The sequence below is a fragment of the Macaca thibetana genome, chromosome 7 (genome assembly GCF_024542745.1).
Source record: "Macaca thibetana thibetana isolate TM-01 chromosome 7, ASM2454274v1, whole genome shotgun sequence".
NCBI lineage: Eukaryota > Metazoa > Chordata > Mammalia > Primates > Cercopithecidae > Macaca > Macaca thibetana.
The window spans coordinates 115,962,291-115,981,571 of NC_065584.1; the positions used below are offsets into that span (position 1 = coordinate 115,962,291).

Here is a 19,281-nt window from a genome sequence, read left to right on the forward strand (position 1 = left end):
ACCCTCCCATGTAAGGCCGTGCTCTGGCCAGGCAGCCCTCACCAGGAAGCAGCCCCTGCAGCTACTGCCACTCATTTCTCCAGGGAACTGTTCATCTGCCATGAGGTCCTCAGCTCCCTGTTTTTGCTACAAGGACCCTGGCCAACACACCTGCTGGTCAGGCAGCCCTCTGGCCTGCAGCCATGGCTCCACCCCCAGCCCGCCTCCCCACCGGACAGGCCTCCTGTCAGTGGAACCTGTTAGTTTCCCTGGGGTCTCTCTTCCTCCCACCTGAGCCAGCACCATACCAGCCCCTGCCAGGTGATGCCTCCGGTTTTCCCAGAAGCAGTCTCCTCTCCCTGGATGCTCTTCCCCCTTACCTGGGGACCGCTTTATCACTCAACTCCCCCTTCCTCCATGAAGCCTTCCCGGACTGCTGCCAGCGGCGACCCCCTGTGGACTTGACCCCACCCCTTCATGTGCACCTAAGACCCCTCCATCCTCTGTGTTTCCCAGCCACCAGCATCCCCTGCCTGACCTGCACACAGACGGTGCCCAAGCAATGCTCAAGTCTACAGACTCATCTGTTTGCTAAGGCCAAAATGGTAGAGAAAAGCAGTTGGGTTGGTTTTAGAAATGATTATTCTAAGATTAAAGTGCCAAATCAACACATTACCTATGAAGGAGAAGAAATGTTCACATATCAAAACTCATTAGCTCTGATAGGAAAAGAAGACATGGCCAGCAGCAGTTTTACAATAAGTATCTGTGAAATGCCACACAGCTTCCTCCTATCCCTCTGAATCACTATTCATTCTTCCTGGCTGCCCTGGGCTGAGTGCTGAGGAGGTCTAGCAACATCAGAGCCGCAGGAGCAGCTGTCCATTAGCCGCATTTCGCACGCTGGAGGGAGCTGCAATTAGGTTGAGCTATCAGAGGGGCTTTCCATAAATCTTCTGGCATTCTGCTTAATGATCCTCAGCTATCCTTTCTTCCCTTTGCAGGCAAGAGCTGGGAGGCATTCTGTGGACCACAAGTACTTTGTTCTGCAGAGCACTTTTGGCCTATGTGGGAGGATGCCCTGGCACACGGGGAGAGGCCATGGGCATGTGTTCATTACGCACTTTCTCCCGCAGACCTCTGAGTCCCGAGCCTCCCCCGCCAGTTTCCATTTGCAGAGACCCCATTCACACGTAGCTATTTTATACATGCTCCTTGATAATCAAACCAGAACTGCTTGGACATCTGTATGGCTATTTCGGGGCTTCTAGGAGACTGAGGAAAACAACCTCATTTTCAACAGTCCACAAAGATGTGACATCATTCTGAACAGTAAGGCTGGCTGGGCTCGGTGACTCATGTCTGTAATCCCAAAACTTTGGGAGGCCAAGGCTGGAGGAACACTTGAGCCCAGGAGTTTGAGACTAGCTTGGCCCACATGGTGAGACCCCCTTGCTACAAAAAAAAAAAAAAAAAAAAAAAAATTGAGACGTTATTTCGCTTTTGTTGCCCAGGCTGGAGTGCAATGGCACGATCTCGGCTTACTTGCAACCTCTGCCTCCTGGGTTCAAGCAATTCTCCTGCCTCAGCCTCCTGAGTAGCTGGGACTACAGGCTGCACCACCACGCCCGGCTAATTTTGTATTTTTAGTAGAGAAGGGGTCTCCAGGTTGGTCAGGCTGGTCTCCAACTCCCCACCTCAGGTGATCCGCCCGCCTCTGCCTCCCAAAGTGCTGGGATTTCAGGCGTGAGCCACCGAACCCGGCCAAAAAAAAATGTTTCTAATTATAAAAAGAGAGTAAGGCTTTCCAGGAGGCCAAGCAAGTGTGGTGATTGCGCTGTGAACCGTGAGGGACCAATTCCGCAGCATTTACAAAACCCCCGCTGGGACTCGGCACAGTGGCTTTCCTTCAAATCTCAGCCGCGGCAGGGGCAGAAGCAAGGCACCCGTGAGGCGCATCACTTTGGTTTGTTTGCTTTGGTTTGACCCCAGGCGGGAAAATCCCGGCCTGGTTCTCCTCCTCCTCTCCCTCCCGCTCCTCTCAGCTCTTTCCTGGAAACTGCTCCGGACAAAGCCGGGGCCCCGCTGCGCTGCAGCCTCCCAGGCCCTCCACGCCGGCCTCTCTGCCTCCTCCCCGGCAGCTCCCTCGCCCCGCGGGCAGCCTCCGTGCTCACCACCCTGCAAACCCCTATCCCTCCGGGCCGGAACACCCCAGCTCTAGGGCTGGCGGTGCAGGGCGCCGAGGGCTGGGTGCCCAGGAGTTCCACAGCTCCCTGCACTTGATCTGCAGTGGTTCCGGAAGGAAACCGCCGCCTCCTTCAATTTTGCTCTGTGACGGGGTCTGGGCTGTGTCGCCCAGGCTGACGTGCGGTGGCGCGATCTCGTCTCACTGCAGCCTCGACCGTCCCCGGCTCAGGTGATCCTCCCACCTCAGCCTCCCCGAAGTGCTGGTACCACGCCCGGCTAATTTTTAAATTTAGTGTAGAGATGGTGGGCGGTTGGAGTGGGGTCTTACTATGTTGCCAAGGCGGGTCTCGAACTCCTGGGCTCCAGCGATCCTCCCGCCTCGGCCTCCCCAGGTGCCAGCCGCCTCCCTATTTGCTGTCTGTCTGGGGCTTTGCCCTCTGGCGGGCCCCGTGGTAGTGAGCGGCCCCTCGCTGCGGGTGGACCTGCTCCGTGCGAGTCGCGCGGGCTCGCGGCGCCCAGGAGCCTGTGGGACGCTGCGTGGGAGCTCCCATCCCGCGCTCCCAGGACCCCCGGCAGCAGCTGCCACGCTCAGGGCGGAAAGTGCCTGGGTGCCCAGAGCAGGGGCCTGCGGAGGGACCCCCCCCAGGAGGACGGCACTGCAGGGCGGCGAGGAGGCAGGGGCTGCGGGACGCCGAGGGCGGGGACGGGGGCGGCGCGCTGGAGACCCCGAGGCCAACCGTGGGGTGAGCAGGGGAGGAGGGGAGGGCGCGGCCTAGGGGCCCGGCGCTGCAGCACGAGGTCGGAGAAACGAAGGGTAGCCGCGCCCAGGCCCTGGAGCGGCCGGGGAGGTTCCGAGTCCGGGGCTGCAGGAAGGGGAAGCCAGCGGGGCGGAGGCTGGCGGAGGGGCGGGCCCCACGGAAGGGGCGGGCCCCACGGAAGGGGCGGGCCCCACGGAAGGGGCGGGCCCCACGGAAGGGGCGGGCCCCACGGAAGGGGCGGGCCCCACGGAAGGGGCGGGCCCCACGGAAGGGGCGGGCCCCACGGAAGGGGCGGGCCCCACGGAAGGGGCGGGCCCCACGGAAGGGGCGGGCAGAGGGGGAGAGAGGAGCCCGGGGGAGCGGTGGCGAGGAGGCCGCGGGACTGGGCAGAGCGAGGGCGCCACAGGTGTGGGGCGCTAGTGCGAGAGGCAGGGGCAGCAGGGAAGGTAGGGAGGCCGGCGGGGGAGGCCCGCCCCTTCCTCCGCGCCCCCTCCTCCCTCTTTCCCTCCCCTTTTTTCCTGCTTCCCTCCCTCCACGCCCCCTTCTTCCCTCCGCGACCCCTCCCTCCTTGCCTCCCTTTCCCTAGGGAAGAGTGCCCCTTCTTTCACTCTCCCTTACATCCCTCGATATTCTTAATCCCTCAGGCGGCTGGTCTCACAGGAATTTAGAAGAAAGAAAAAATCTGATGAGAAGTCTGTGGTCAAGCCGGGCGCAGTGGCTCACGCCTGTAATTCCAGCACTTTGGGAGGTCGAGGTGGGCGGATCGCGAGGTCAGAGGTTCGAGACCATCCTGGCCAACATGGTGAAACCCCGTATGTATTAAAAATACAAAAATTAGCTGGACATGGTGGCGGGCGCCTGTAATCCCAGCTACTCGGGAGGCTGAGGCAGGAGAATCGCTTGAGCCCGGGAGGCAGACGTTGCAGTGAGCTGAGATCGTGCCACTGCACTCCAGCCTGGGCGACAGAATGAGACTCTGGCTCAAAAATAACAATAACAACAACAACAAAAGACCTCTGTGCTCAGGCAGCAGGACAGGGTGGAGCGTTTGCTGCTTCCAGCTGGGGTAGTAAGGAGTTGATAAAGGCTTCCTGGCCCCCTGGGGCACATGCCTTGACCGCTGGCAAAGCACCCCCATCCTCTGCAGGCTGGGGAAGGGCTGAGTCCCACGCACCCTGGGAGGCGGGAAGTATCCCAGGACACATTTCCTCAGTCACCCTCCTGCCTGACCCACCAGAGAAATGGGGGCGGGTCCCACACGCTCTGGTTTCTCCAGATTTCCTGGATTGCCCTGAACACACACACAGCAACAGGACAGCGGTACTCAAAGGCTACTGCATCCCAAACTCAACCTTCAGAGAAATGGTAGATCTTACCAAAGCAATGTCCCTGTGAAACCGCCTTTGCAAAATTATAACAGACAGCTATGACAGTGAAAGAGATCTGACCTAACTGACTCCATCTTGCTTCCAACCCCCAAGCTGTCCTTGTTCATTCCTGGGCATGAACTAACTTTGGGAGGAGCTTGGTTTATTGTTTTGCTTTGAATCAAAGACAATAACAGCCCTTTCCCAAAACAAACTCCCTGCCTGCCTGGGAACTACACTGCCTTTGCAGTACTAACAAATTAGCTACAAGATTAGAAATTAGGGTTTAGGAGTCATGCAGCTGGAGCCTGCAAGATTCTGAGCCTTCCCAAATTGCTCCTGGGGATAACTTCCCTATGGTAAGGCCTGAGATCTGTGCTTGAGATAATTTGTAGACCCGGCACGTGATGATCAATGATGGGCTGGACCCGGCACATGATGATCGATGATGGGCTGGCACCACCCAGATTGATAAACTGGCTCATCTGGTCTTGTGGCCCCTTCCCGGGAACTGACTCAGCAAAAGAGGACAGCTTCGACTTTCTGTGATTTTGTCAGAGGTGTGTGAACCACAGCAACTCCATCTTGAATAGGGGCTGGGTAAAATAAGGCTGAGACCTACTAGGCTGCATCCCCAGGAGGTTAGGCATTCTTAGTCACAGGATGAGGTTGGAGGTCAGTGCAAGATACAGGTCATAAAGACCTTGTTGATAAAACAGGATGTGGTAAAGAAGCCAGCCAAAACCCACCAAAACCAAGATGACGACGTCTTATAATGAGTCTCATGAGCTGTGGTCGTCCTCACTGCTTATTATACTCTAATTATAATGTTTAGCATGCTAAAAGACACTCCTACCAGCACCATTACGGTTTACAAATGCCATGGCAACATCCAGAAGTTACCCCATATGGTCTCAAAGAGGGAGTCACCTTCAGTTCTGGAAATTGCCTGCCCCTTTCCTGGAAACCTCATGTATAATCCACCCCTTGTTTAGCGTATAATCAAGAAATAACTAAACTCTCTCGAGCAGCTCATGCCACTGCCCTGCCTATGGAGTTGCCAACTTTATGGACTCGCCCTGAATTCTTTCTTGTGTGAGATCCAAGAACCCTCTCTTGGTGTCTGGATTGGAACCCCTTTCCAGGAACATTTTTATCTTCCACCCAACCAATCAGCATTCCCCATTTTCCAGCCCCCCCCAACCCTCCAAATTATCCTCAACAACCCAGATCCCCAAGTTTTCAGGGAGTCTGGTTTGAGTAGTAATAAAACTCCAGTCTCCTGTACAGCCAGCTCTGCTTGAATTAAACTCTCCACTGCAATTCCCCTGTCTTGATCAATCAGCTCTGTCAAGGCAGTGGGCATGCAGAGCCCGCTGGGTGATTACACATGGGTGGTGTGTGGTGCCTCCATGTTCAAGCGGCCTGAAGACTCCCTGGTCGAGGCACCCTGGATAACTGGAATTTCCCATACTTGATTTGACTTTTAGAAAAAAAAAAAAAAAATAGAGAATGCAACAGTATTTTTCTTTATTTTTTCACCTGGAAATCATTTTTAACCTTTGAGGGCAGTCAAGGACCCATCTGAAAATTGGACAACTGATTTCCTCAGAAAAGCAGACCTTAAAAATAAAAATTATACATGCCATTTTGGGATCCATAGGCCCTCGGATAAGAATCCCTGTAGTAAACTGGGCGCGGTGGCTCATGCCTGTAATCCCAGCACTTTGGGAGGCCAAGGCAGGTGAATCACTTGAGGCCAGTAGTTTGAGATCAGCCAGGCCAACATGGCAAAACCTCGTCTCTACTAAAAATACAAAAAATTAGCCGGGTGTGGTAGCGTGTGCCTGTAATTCCAGCTACCCGGGAGGCTGAGGCATGAGAATCGTTTGAACCCAGGAGGTGGAGGTTGCAGTGAGCCGAGATTGTGCCACTGCACTCCAGCCTGGGCGACAGAGTGAGATGCTGTTTCAAACAAACAAACAAAAAAAAGAATCCCTGCAGTAAACTGTCTCCTTCCAGCCCCTGGAAGCCATGGCAGCCAGCTGTGCCCACTGCCAATTCTGTCCTACTGTAGGTGGAATTGAAGGCAGATGGGGGCTCCTTGGGGGAAACTGGTGTGTGCTGCCTTTGATGGGGATCACAGCCTCTCAGCCTCTGAAGCTGGGAGACTCGCTGGGATCACCTGTCCAAACAGAGAGCCTACGAGGACCCCAGAGAGCTTCAGGGGAAATGAGTGGCTCAGATCTGGAGCTAGTTTTATGTTAAAAGGTTTATCTTCTTAATAAAGGCCCATTGGGGCCCAGATGAGTAATGAAATGTTGGAGCAGCAAAGCAAACAAAAGCCACCCTGCTGAGAAATGAAGAATGGGCTTGAGCTGTTTTTATTCAAACACTTCTCACACCAAATGTGGGATCTTTTCCACACCAGCCAGTTCTCCAGGACCAACTGAGTGTCCTATGATTCAATTCAGTTCTGACACTAACTAATGTCAGACTGAACAGGTTCAAGGGCTCGGTCCCACAAGATCGCCTACACCGCAGACGCCAGTCACAAGTCTTAGGTACTCAGAGAACCTACACTTCTGTCCGACTTGGCTACCAAGTCAGGAGGTTCTTACAATCTCCACCTCCCTCAGGTCAATAATTGGCTAGAACAGCTCACAGAAATCAAGAAAACACTTATTTACTATTACCAGATTATTACCATGGACACAGACAAACAGCCAGGGCTAGGTCTGGAAGGGTCCCGAGCCCAGGAGTTTCTGTCCCCATGGAGTCGGAGGTGTGCCGCCCTGTCAATACACGGTCGTGTTTGCCAACCTGGACATTCTCCAGACTCCATTGTTCAGGAATGTTCAGGGAGTTTTCATGACATGGGCATGATTCATGATTCATTAATCATTGACCACTGGTGATTAACTCCATCTCCAGCCTGTCTCCTCTCCCCAGAGGAGGTTTGCAGGGAGTAGGGCTGAAAGTTCCAACCCCCTAATCCTGCCTTGGTCTTTCTGGGACCAGCCCTCATCCTGAAGCTGTTCGGGGGCTCCCAGCCTCCAGTCATCTCTTTAGTACACAAAAAACATTCATTCTTCTCACTGCAGAGATTCCAAAGGTCTTAGGCTCTCTGTGCCAGGAACGGGGACCGGGCTTCACATCTCAGCCTTCCCCAGGCATGACGCCCTGGGCAGCTCATGGTCCTCTGTGCCTGGGGTACTAGGACCCCTCACTGCAGGCCCTTTGGGTAGACTCCTTGGAGGGACCCAAGCAATTCTGTACCACAATTTTTGTTGTTCTTTTCTTTAAAGAGAGCTCCTGGGTGGCATAAACCTCAGGCCCCACACATCCGCTTCAGCGTGTAATAATTTGGCTTTTCTCACCCCAGAAGTGACAACAGTGCCCTGAATGAGTAACCCCCAGTCCAACAACCTCTTAAGTGGCAGCATTGTAAGTCGAGAGCATATTCAATTTCCAAGGCCAGCCTTTGTTCACAAATACCTAGTCCTCAAAAGGGCTGAAACATCTTGTGACTCAAGCTTCCCCCCGGCTCGGGGTTTCCATAGATCCCTGGGAATCACCGCTGGAACCACTGTTCTGGGCGAGACCCTTCATGCGTCCTGCCCCAGAGCCATCTCACTTCTAGGCAGCGTGGACTTGCGTCTGGAACCCTGTTTGGGAACCCAGGCACCTTTCTCTGTTGCTCACCTTCCCTCTCCCCTGTCTGCCAACCACACTGCTGTCGCCTCCCTTCAGTCCCCAGCCCCAACCATGGATCCTGCCTTTTGACAGGCTGCATTTAGCCTAGATTAAAATGGCTTTAGAATAAGAAATTCAAAATCTGCATGTCACTCCAGTTTATCATAAATACAAGATGCAATAAACTTTCTTATCTTGACAGCTGAGCTGACATGGCTTCGGAATGAATAGCATCTTGAAGTCCTGACTCACGATGAAAGCGCATGGGGATTGCAGGGACAGGCTGGAGTGTCATTTTTAAGCACAGCCAACATGCTTTTGACAGGGCAGACACACCGTGGGATCGGCTCTTTGCTGCTCTAGACAGCCACTGCCACGTACAGCTAATGCTTCATTATTTATGGTAATAGGGACGGGGATGACATGGATCATTGAAATCAGCATGTCATTAACAAATAAGACGCACTGAGGAAGTAATTCAATCACCTCTCTCCAGGCTCCTTTTAAGGGAGCTGCTGGAAAACCCTCTACAGGTCCTCCCTTCAGGCCCTGCATCCAATGAATGAGGTGGTGGACAGCGTCCACTCCTTTCCTCCAGGAGCCTCCTGGGGAACCAGACAAAGGTCACCTCTGGTTAAGCCTCGGATGTGATGGGGAATTCCTTAAGAACTCTCAGTCCATTTTCTGTTGCATATAACAGAATATTTGAAACTGAGTAATTGCTAAGAAATGAAATTTGTTTCTCACACTTCTGGAGGCTGGGAAGTCCGAGGTTGAGTGGCCGCATTTCGTGAGGGCTTCTTGCTGGTGGGGACTCTCTGCAGAGTCCCAAGGTGGTGCTGGGCATCACATTGCGGGGCGGGGGTTGTGGGGACTCTCTGCAGAGTCCCAAGGTGGTGCTGGGCATCACATTGCGGGGCGGGGGTTGTGGGGACTCTCTGCAGAGTCCCAAGGTGGTGCTGGGCATCACATTGCGGGGCGGGGGTTGTGGGGACTCTCTGTAGAGTCCCAAGGTGGTGCTGGGCATCACATTGCGGGGCGGGGGTTGTGGGGACTGAGCATGCTGGCCCATGTCTCTTCCTCTTCTTATAAAGCCACCAGTTCCACTCTGTGATAACACATTAATCCGTTAACCCACCAGTCCATTAGTTCATGAATGGGTTAATCCATTCACAAAGGCAGAGCCGTCATGACCCAATCGCCTGTTTTTGTTTGTTTGTTTGTTTGTTTTGTTTTTGAGATGGAGTCTCGCTCTGTCCCCCAGGCTGAAGTGCAGTGGCACGATCTCGTCTTACTGCAACCTCTGCCTCCCGGGTTCAATCAAATCTCGTGCCTCAGCCTCCCAAGTAGCTGGGATTACAGGCATGTGGCACCATGCTCTGCTAATTTTTGTATTTTTAGCCCTTTGAATCTTCCCTAGTCATAGTTATGGGAGTGGGAGAAGAGGAATTTTGGGGAGGGGCAATAAATGATGACTACGGAAGATTCAAAGGGCTTGAAGAACACACCACGGTCTGCGGTAAAGTCTTGGGCCTGCAGAGCAGACAATGGTTTGCGACAAATTCTGTCTAGGTGTGTTGACAGACTTTAGTTTTCCTTCCTGAGATATGGGTGCAGTTAATGAAAACTCAGGGAAGTGACTGGAGGTGATTGTTTTCCTTCGTAGGCCCAGACTTTAGACAGATGGGGAAAGGTCAGGGAAGCCTATGTTTGGGCAGGAGGGAGGAGAGACACCTTGAAGCTCTTCTTTCAGTTCCGCATGTACAAAGCATTAAATGTGGGGCATCAGCTTCCGAACCCCAGCAATGTTTTCAAAGTTAATCCATGTTGTAGTATCAATCAGTATTTCACTCCTGTTTACCGCAAATAGTCTCTTGTTGTATCGATATATACCACAACGTGTTCACTTATTCATCAGTTGGTGGGCGTTTGAGTGGTTTCCACCTTTTGGCTCTTGTGGAGGAATACTGCTAGGAACACTCATGTACAAGTTTCTGTGTGGACATGTTTTCATTTGTCTTGGGAGATACCTAGGAGTGGAATTGCTGGGTCGTGGAAATTACATGTTTAACTTTCTGAGGACTCACCAAACTGTTTTCCAAAGTGGCTCCATCTGCCAGAAAGTGTGGTTCTCCTTTTCTGCTTTGTGGTTGTTCTTGTTTATTTCTGTTGCGTTTCCCTGGACTGGCAATAGCAGACAATGCAGTGGAGGCCTAGGGGCCTGAGCGGCCTATTGGTTGTGCAGATCAACTGCTCCCTCTTCTGTTGCTAGAGTGAAGGGCAGTTTCTTTAATCAACAACACCCTTTTTCTTCTGTGATTGATTGCTTGGGCGCTCTCTTGCTTCAGCTGGATCCTTTTTAAGCCACTTTTGTCTTCTGCCTTCTAGATGTGGTGTAGACATGAGCAATGGGTGTCTGCTCTCCTTGCTCACCTGTACAGTTTTAAGGAGAATGGGTAGGGAGATTCTAATTTAGACAGCTGCCACTATCCTTTGGGGCATAGTTTCAGGTAGTGGGAAATGACATGGGGTGAAGAAAACAGGCCAAGATGTAGAGCAAATAGCGATTCTACATCTATAGGATATAGGATGTTTTTATGCATTGAAGGTTCAAAGGGCTCCCAAAAAGATACGCTGAAGACGGCCGGGCACAGTGGATCACGCCTGTAATCCCAGCACTTTGGGAGGCTGAAGTGGGTGGATCACCTGTGGTCAGGAGTTTGAGACCAGCCTGGCCATCATGGTGAAACCCTGTCTCTACTAAAAAAATACAAAAATTAGCCGGGCATGGTGGTGGGCGCCTGTAATCCCAGCTACTTGGGAGGCTGAGGCAGGAGAATCACTTGAACCTGGGAGGCAGAGATTGCAGTGAGCTGAGACCACAAGCCATTGCACTCTAGGCTGGGTGACAAGAGCAAAACTCCATCTCTAAAAAAAGGAAAAAAAAGATGTTGAAGCCCTAACCTGGCACCTGTGAATGTGACTTTATTTGGAAATAGGGTCTTCACAGTAGTAATCAAGTTAACGTGAGGTCATGGTGAATTAGAGTGGGTCCTAATCCAGCGTGACTGGTGTTTTTATAAGAAGAGAAGGGTCACAGACACATAGTGGGAGCGCCAGGTGACACTGGAGGCAGAGATTAGAATGATGCGGCTATAAACTAAGGAACATGAAGGGTTTATGGGAACCACCAGAAGCTGAGAAAGATGCGTAAGAGAGATTCTTTCTCAGAGCTTTCAGAGCAAGAGAGCACGGCCCTGCAGACACCTTGATTTTGGATTTCTGGCTCCAGAACTGTGAGAGACCACATTTCTGTTGTTTATGCCATCCAGTCTGTGGTTACAGCAGCCCTGGGAAACTAAGATGTCAAGGAAAGCCACTCCAGGAACTGAGATGTCAGGGAAGAGCTTTCTCGGCAGAGGACATAACAAGTGCAAAAGTCCTCAGGTGGGGACTGGCCTGGCAGGCCCAAGAAACAGGGATGCTGGAGGACTGGTGCAGTCACAGCGAGGACTTCAGATTTTTCTATTTTTTATTTTTTGAGATGGAGTCTCGCTCTGTCGCCCAGGCTGGAGTGCAGTGGCATGATCTCGGCTCACTGTAAGCTCCGCCTCCTGGGTTCACGCCATTCTCCTGCCTCAGCCTCCCGAGTAGCTGTGACTACAGGCACCCGCTACCACGCCTGGCTAATTTTTTCTATTTTTTAGTAGAGACGGGGTTTCACCATGTTAGCCAGGATGGTCTCGATCTCCTGACCTCGTGATCCTCCCGCCTTGGCCTCCCAAAGTGCTGGGATTACAGGCGTGAGCCACTGCGCCTGGCTGAGGACTTAAGATTTGATTCCACATGGGAGAGGAGGTTATTGTAAGCAGGGAGTAGCACAGTGAGATTTTCATGATCAAAATAGTCTAGCTTGTCTATGGAAAACAGAATTCGGGAGAGAAGACAATGGGGGAGACATGACCCGTAGAAGGCCACTGTAATTGTCCAGGAACGATGGTGGCATCTGGGAGAGGGTGGAGGTGAGTTGGGGGGAGGTGTAATGAAGGTAGATTTGGAAAGCAGAGTCAGTAATATTTCTGATTGGTTAGATGGGTGAGAGAGCATGAGGGGAGTCAAGTCTGACGGCTAGATCACTGGCCTGAGCTGCTGGAGACACCTCTGCTGGGATGGAGGTGGCTGGGGAGGAGGGATAATGAGAATTTAGTTTTTGGCATGTTACCTTTGAAATGCTGATTAGACATTCAAGTGTATAAACAATTTTTTTTTTTTTCACAAAAGATGATGTAGGCCAGGTGCAGTGGCTCATGCCTGAAATCCCAACACTTTGGGTTGAGAGGCTGGAGGATCACCTGAGGTCAGGAGTTCGAGACCAGCCTGGCCAACATGGTGAAACCCCATCTCTACTAAAAATACAAAAAAAAAATTAGCTGGGTATGGTGGTGTGTGCCTGCAATCCCAGCGACTCAGGAGGCTGAGGCACAAGAATTGTTTGAACCCGGGAGGCGAAGGTTGTAGTAAGCCAAGATCGCACCACTGTACTCTGGCCTGGGCGACAGAGCAAGACTCAGCCTCAACAACAACAAAAAGATGATGTAAACAAGCTCCTTGCATTCCTAACATACACGTGCCTATGATTTGCATAATGCAGCCAGGAACGTAGGAACCTTCAAAGCAGGTCCTCTAAATGTGTTTAACCACAGAAGCAGGAAAAAAATCATTATGTCAGAGTCCAAGATGTGCCTCCCAGCTTTGCCCTGTGCTGCCTGCATGAGGAGCCGTGGCATGGCAGTCGGCACACTGTTCAGGAAGAAAGCGATCTCAGCCAGCGACTCAGAGTCAGCACAGCTCTCCAAATATGACTTTATGACATTTCAGAGCACAACCCAGTTTTCCTGCCATGAGGAGATTAAGAGGGGTGTAAGGGTTCTCTGGAGGGTCTCCATTACCACCACCAAGAAAACAAGTGGTAGCGATTGATGTCTGCTACCCGCCATGAATGACCGTGTCACCCCTCCAGAGATAGCCATTTTAGCTAGGGGAGCGCGATGGCTAGTTAACAAAGACAGACACCAGAAGAGTTGAGCAAGATCTGCATTTTGCCTATATTGCAAGTACCCAGCAGCTGCTCTGTAAGTGGTATTCAGGGCATGAAACCTATGGTGTATTTTTTTTTAAAATCGTTGAACTAGGCTCTGCTGCTAGAGAACTTCTCCCACACAGCCAGATACACAGAAGAAAGGCACTAGCAGAGAGGAAGGTGCAGGCAAGAGATGGCATGAGATGGAGCACTGCCCCTGCAGAGGTCTCTGGCTGGGGGCCAGTGCCCAGAGGGCAGAGCTAGCCATGAACTCCCTAGGTGTGGGAGAGGATGGGAGGGTGGGCACAGCTGCCCCTCACTTGGAGCAAGTTCCCAATCAATGACTGCAATGTTCTCTTTGAAGTGGAAAGAGAGACTTGAGGGCTTCAGAAAACCAGAGACTTGAAATAGCCACTCCAGAAAGCGGCAGAGAAAGTTGGATTGGGGACACCCCAGGATTGCTGGGCACAGCTGCATCCCAGACAATGTAATGTCTGACTTTGAGGTTTCTCTCTGACAGTGCCCAACAGTGCCTGCCCAGAAACAGAAAAGGCCAAAGTTTGGTCCATTCAGGCCAAATTTGGCCAGATAAGTATCAAAAGACAAAGGGCCAAGCAAGTTCTAAATATTGCCAAAGACCCTGAGACTGGCTGAGGACCCAGTCAATGCAGGCTGTTATAACCATCACAAAACCCACATTTTAGGGCGTCCAACCAGGTCCCACAGTCCAGTGCGGGTCCGAGTCAGTGGGCAGGTTTGTGTTGGGGATAATGGCTCCCTCTACTCCATCATGTGGGCACCCAGGCCACACCCACGCTGCCATCTTCCACACGCGGCTTCTGAGTCTCCCAGCATTGGCATCCAGCCCAGGGAGGGAACATCAGGCAGTGCGCAGGAGCGCTAAAAAAAAAAAAAAAAAAAAAAAAAAGGAGAGAAAAAGAAAAAAGAAAGAAAGAAAAAGAATCCGCCACAGAAAATTATAGTTGGTTTGCAAACCAACCCCAGCTACTGCCCAGACCCACTGGGAAAGAGCAGCTGTGGGTTCTCCAGTTTGGTGCAGTGAAGTTTAAAGAGATAGAGCAACTTAGCTGTCGACCACAGACCAGAGTGCACCTCTCACATCTAAGGTGTGGAATGACCACGTACACATCAACACAGCCGTCCCTACTCACAGCCACAGTCGCAGAGCCATGCCGCAGAATTAAAAGCTCACAGCATTGAGAAAATGCGGCACTTAATGTTTATAGCACAAAGGAATTCACATTTAAGAATGCATCAGATTGTAATATATGCCAGGAGGAATTTATTGTCAAAATATGAGGCTTCATTCCCCCCATGCTATTTTTTTTTTTTTTTTTTTTGAGACGGAGTTTCACTCTTGTTTCCCAGGCTGGAGTGCAATGATGCAATCTCGGCTCACTGCAACCTCTGCCTCCCGGATTCAAGTGATTCTCCTGCCTTAGCCTCTCAGGTAGCTGGGATTACAGTCTCACACCACCATGCCCAGCTAATTTTGTATTTTTAGTAGAGACGGGTTTTGTCCGTATTGGTCAGGCTGGTCTTGAACTCCTGACCTCAGGTGATCCGCCCGCCTCATCCTCCCAAGGTGCTGGGATTACAGGTGTGAGCCACCGCCCCCGCCGCCCCCACCCCCATGCTATTTATTACTAAAAATGATTCTTAGAAGACATGTCTCCTCTCCTAAAGTTCTCCCTATATCCTTGTGAAGCACACTGATCATGTGTGTGTGTGCTGCATGGAGAGGCTGAGGCCCAGAGCAATTACAGCAGATCAAGTGCCCTGGTGGGTACAGAGCTCAGCTGGGCTGGGCACGGGGTTCCGGGCAACCATTAGAATCGGGAGCCAGTCCTGGCCGGGCGCGATGGCTCACGCCTGTAATCTTAGCACTTTGGGAGGCCAAGATGGGCGGATCACCTGAGGTTGGGAGTTCGAGACCAGCCTGACCAACATGGAGAAACCCTGTCTCTACTAAAAAGAAAATACAAAAATTAGCCGGGCATGGTGGTGCATGCCTGTAATCCCAGCTACTCGGGAAGCTGAGGCAGGAGAATTGCTTGAACCCAGGAGGTGGACGTTGCGATAAGCAGAGATCGCGCCATTGCACTCCAGCCTAGGCAACACGAGCGAAACTCTGTCTCAAAAAACAAAAAAAAAAATCGGGAGCCAGTCCTTATGGATTCGTGTGTGTGGCATGGATGGAGAGGGGCAGCAGAGAGCCGACAGAGTTGTGAACACTGCTGGGCGAGGTGTCCCCGTGCAACCCAGGCAGGCTTCTGAGAAGAAGAGGCAGTCTTCTGCGTGGAGCCAGGTTGCAGGGCGCAATCCACTAAAATGGTGGACCTGTCAAGAATGTCACAAAGACCACACAAAGGAGGGGCGAGGATGGTCATGAATATCACTGTGCTGGGACATAAATTTATCCTATTATAAAAAATATTTTTATTTGGGGAAAATCCCACATCTGATTTTTTAAAAGCATGCACAATAAGACCACAGCAAAACCAAAACTTTTGGATCTATACACTGTTTCTTCTCCCAGAATCTCCATTTTCCTGTAATAACTCATGGCAGAGTAGCTTTGTGAGCACTCAGTTATGCAGCTGCTTGCTTGCTTTCTTTCTTTCTTTCTTTCTTTCTTTCTTTCTTTCTTTCTTTCTTTCTTTCTTTCTTTCTTTCTTTCTTTCTTTTTTTATTTGAGACAGGATTTCACTTCTATCACCCAGACTGGAATGCAGTTGCATGATATTGGCTCACCACAACCTCCACCTCCTGGGCTCAAGCAATCCTCTGGCCTCAGCCTCCCCGGTCGCTGCGATTACAGGCACCCACCACGACTCCCAGCTAATTTTTGAATTTTTAGTAGAGGTGGGGTTTCCCCATGTTGCCCAGGCTAGTCTCAAACTCCTGGCCTCAAGTGATCTGCCTGCCTCAGCCTCCCAAAGTGTTGGGATTATAGGAGTGACATACCATGCCTGGCCCATTTTCTTTAAGTAAATAGTTTTCTGACGTCTTAGGTAGACATGGACATGGAAAACATGGGTGTTTTAAAGGTTAATGTATGTGTCACTGACAACGTTTGTATTCAAATGGAAAAGAACGATTATTCCATTGGGCAACAGTTTTCACACTACTTTAATAATGACCCTTAGAGTAAACAGTAATAATGAAATGGAGACTGTCAGCCATTTTTTATGATTTCTGGGTGTTTTATAGCCTTGGATACTTGTAAATGTGTGTGTATGTGTGTAGCTCATTAAATATTCTACTGAATTGTAATATTCAACCTAATATTACATACCTCTTTTTTGTTTATACTCAGGTTTTAAAGTATAATCTCAGATAAATTAGTCAGTTGAATTAAAACACAGTGAAGGTATCTGAATTTTATGAGATAAAATTACATCTTCTCAGCCGGGTGCGGTGGCTCACACTTGTAATGCCAGCACTTTGGGAGGCCGAGGCGGGCGGATCACAAGGTCAGGAGTTCATGACCAGCCTGGCCAACATGGTGAAACCCCGTCTCTACTAAAAATACAAAAATTAGCCGGGCGTAGTGGCCTTTGCCTGTAATCCCAGCTACTTGGGAGGCTGAGGCAGGAGAATCGCTTGAACCCGGGAGGTGGAGGTTGCAGTGAACAGAGATCTTGCCATTGCACTCCAGCCTGGGCAACAGAGTGAGAGTCTGTCTCAAAACAAAACAAAACAACAAACAAACAAAAGCATCTCCTCAGAGGATACAATTTTCAGATTCTTTCAAATGAACCTTTCCTTTCCTTTCTCAGTTAAAACATCTTTGGCCTTAGTTTACTAATTTTCATTAAATGGAGCATTCTTTACAAATCGGCAGAAATGCTGAAATTACAACCACACTCTTTTTTTTTTTTTTTTTTTGAGACGGAGTCTCGCTCTGTCACCCAGGCTGGAGTGCAGTGGCCGGATCTCAGCTCACTGCAAGCTCCGCCTCCCGGGTTTACGCCATTCTCCTGCCTCAGCCTCCCGAGTAGCTGGGACTACAGGCGCCCGCCACTGCGCCCGGCTATTTTTTTTTTGTATTTTTTTTAGTAGAGACGGGGTTTCACCGTGTTAGCCCGGATGGTCTTGATCTCCTGACCTCGTGATCCGCCTGTCTCGGCCTCCCAAAGTGCTGGGATTACAGGCGTGAGCCACCGCACCCGGCCTTAACCACACTCTTAATTCAGGTAAATATCATGAATGCTTTGCAATCATTATAGACTTGTTCCTTGGCATCTGAGGGGACTGGTTCCAGGACTGCCAGAGGATACCCAAATCTGTGCATCTTTAAATCTTGCAGTTGGTCTTCTGGAGCCCACCTATAAGAAAAGTCGGCCCTTTCGGATCACGAGGTCAGGAGATCGAGACCATCCTGGCTAACACGGTGAAACCCCGTCTCTACTAAAAAAAAATACAAAAAACTAGCCGGGCGCAGTGGCGGGCGCCTGTAGTCCCAGCTACTCGGGAGGCTGAGGCAGGAGAATGGCGTGAACCCGGGAGGCGGAGCTTGCAGTGAGCTGAGATCCGGCCACTGCACTCCAGCCTGGGCGACAGAGCGAGACTCCGTCTCAAAAAAAAAAAAAAAAAGAAAAGTCGGCCCTTTGTGTACGCAGGTTTCACATCCCATGAATACTGCATTTTCAGTCCTCGTTGGGTTGAAAAAAGTCCTCGTAGAAGTGGACCCACGCAGTTCAAACCCATGTTGCTCAAGGGTCAGCTGTAATTATTGGATTCCAATTACAAATGATAAAAAAGTGCTACTTTAGAGCTACGTTTCACACAGAGTGTATCTGCGCTACTACTTGTCAAAAAGAAATCCAAAGAAATGCTCACTGAATTTGTTCATTACTTTACAATTTTAATTTGATTCAGTTTTGAAGAGGTAATATAGTTCGAACATGGTTCGAAACCCAAAAGATACACATCTAAAAGGCAAATGTCTTAGTCAATTTTGTGCTGCTGTGAGAGAATACCTAAGACTGAGTAATTTACACAGAAAAAAAAATTTATTCTCTCAGTTCTGGAGGCTGGAAGTCAAAGATCAAGTCACTGGCATCTGCTGAGGGCATTTGTGTGTGTGTCCTCACAGGATGGACAGCAGAAGGGCAAGAGAGAGCAAAGCCCTCCATCAAGTCCCTCTAGAAGGGTATCTAATTTCAGTTAGAAAAAAGAGCCCTCATGGTTGAATCACCTTTTAAAAGTCTCATCTCTTAATACTATCACACTGGCAATACTTGAATTTTGGAGGGGGCACATTCGAACCATGGCGTAATGGAAACATCCTTGTAGCATTATTTGTAATAGCTCAAACCAAAAACAATTTAAATGTTCACTGATAGTGGTACATAAATATAGTGGTGGCTGGGTGTGGCGGCTCACGCCTGTAATCCTAGCACTTTGGGAAGCCGAGGCAGGCGGATTGCCTAAGCTCAGGAGTTTGAGACCAGCCTGGGCAGCATGGTGAAACCTTGTCTCTACTAAAAATACAAAAAAATTAGCCAGGCGTGGTGGTGCACACCTGTAATCCCAGCTACTCGGGAGGCTGAGGCATGAGAATCGTTTGAACCTGGGAGGCGGAGGTTGCAGTGAGCTGACATAGCACCATTGCACTCCAGCCTGGGTGACAGAGCGAGACTCTGTCTCAAAAAAAAAAAAAAAAATGTAGTGGCATATTCATGCAATGGAATATCATACGGTAATAAACATGAACAGCTACTTACTCATGCTGTAATGTGGACAACTCCCACAAGCATAAGGTTGAGGCATAAAATTATGCTATATGGTTCAATTTACATAATGCTACAGAAGAGGCAAAACTAGTCTATGGTGTTAAAAGTATGACAGTGGTTACCTTTAGGGAGGCAGGAATGTAATGTTTTGGGAAAATGCATTATTACTGTGGTTTCAGTCTGTTCTGTTTCATGACCTAGATAGTGGTGATAGTGGTTTTCTGGGTGTATTATTATTATTATTATTATTATTATTGAGAGGGAGTCTCACACTTTCTCCTAGGCTGGAGGGCAATGGCGCGATCTCAGCTCACTAGAACCTCCGCTTCCCGGGTTCAAGCGACTCTTCTGCCTCAGCCTCCCGAAGTAGCTGGGATTACAGGTCACCACACCAGGCTAATTTTTTTGTACTTTTAGTAGAGACGGGGTTTCACCGTGTTAGCCAGGATGGT

General features: G+C 50.4%; 2 long non-coding RNA genes across 2 annotated transcripts in view; one reads left to right on the forward strand and one right to left on the reverse strand.

Annotated features, from left to right (window-relative positions):
* Window positions 1-603: 603 nt before the first annotated feature.
* On the reverse strand, window positions 604-2,680 carry LOC126960136 (uncharacterized). Its single transcript, XR_007727739.1, has 2 exons — window positions 2,495-2,680; window positions 604-892 (listed from the first exon to the last, which is right to left on the reverse strand). It is a non-coding gene; the product is annotated as an uncharacterized LOC126960136 (long non-coding RNA).
* Window positions 2,681-3,268: 588 nt separating this feature from the next.
* Window positions 3,269-19,281, forward strand: part of LOC126960129 (uncharacterized) — a 39,814-nt gene continuing 23,801 nt past the window's right edge. Inside the window, exons 1-2 of the long non-coding RNA XR_007727732.1 lie at window positions 3,269-3,330; window positions 3,569-3,736. This is a non-coding gene — a long non-coding RNA (uncharacterized LOC126960129). The remainder of the gene's footprint in view (window positions 3,331-3,568; window positions 3,737-19,281) is intronic.